This window comes from Electrona antarctica (assembly GCF_951216825.1).
Source record: "Electrona antarctica genome assembly, chromosome: 23".
Taxonomy (NCBI): Eukaryota; Metazoa; Chordata; class Actinopteri; order Myctophiformes; family Myctophidae; genus Electrona; species Electrona antarctica.
In genome coordinates, this window is record NC_136804.1 from 28,882,954 (window position 1) to 28,883,525 (window position 572).

The 572-nt window shown below is 41.1% G+C and overlaps 1 protein-coding gene across 1 annotated transcript in view; it reads right to left on the reverse strand.

Annotated features, from left to right (window-relative positions):
- LOC306916743 (uncharacterized protein) overlaps window positions 1-572 on the reverse strand; it is a gene marked incomplete at its 3' end in the record, with an annotated part of 106,618 nt that overhangs the window by 13,140 nt on the left and 92,906 nt on the right. The window lies entirely within an intron of this gene.

Consider the following 572-nt stretch of genomic DNA (forward strand, 5'->3'; position numbering starts at 1 on the left):
CTTCAAATTGCTATTGTACTATTTATTAGTATTCTAAATCAGTTTTCTGAAACTCGTATGTTTCTATATCAGTGGTGCTCGAACTCTTTCATGTGAAGGACCCCCAAAATGTATGTATTTGGCCGCCAACCCCGATCTCAAAATATGTTGTGTCCTTAAAGTGCAACTTATTTTTAACGTATTCAAATAATTGGCCCTCACTAATGCTCATGCTTAAACGGTATTCCATGTACTGTACACGGTCACAACAACAGAGGGAGTTCCACAAACCACGTTCAAACCAGATTTTACAAGGGGTAAAATAAATTTCGCTCCTATGCCACTAAAATGTGGAATGCCCCACCAAACGCCGTTAAGAAATGTGAATCCCTATGTAAATGACCACCCACAGCTATGGGTTATGTGTGGTTTAAACCTGTCCACTAGGTGGCAGAGTTGGCCCATGTCTTTTCTGGGCGCGCCCATGTCCATGTCCAAATGAAAAGTAATTATTTTTTGTAAGGCACCAGCCGGACAAGGATTACCTAACGGTTGGCAGGGGCAGTAAAGAGTTCAGAGTTGTGTTTTTTTTT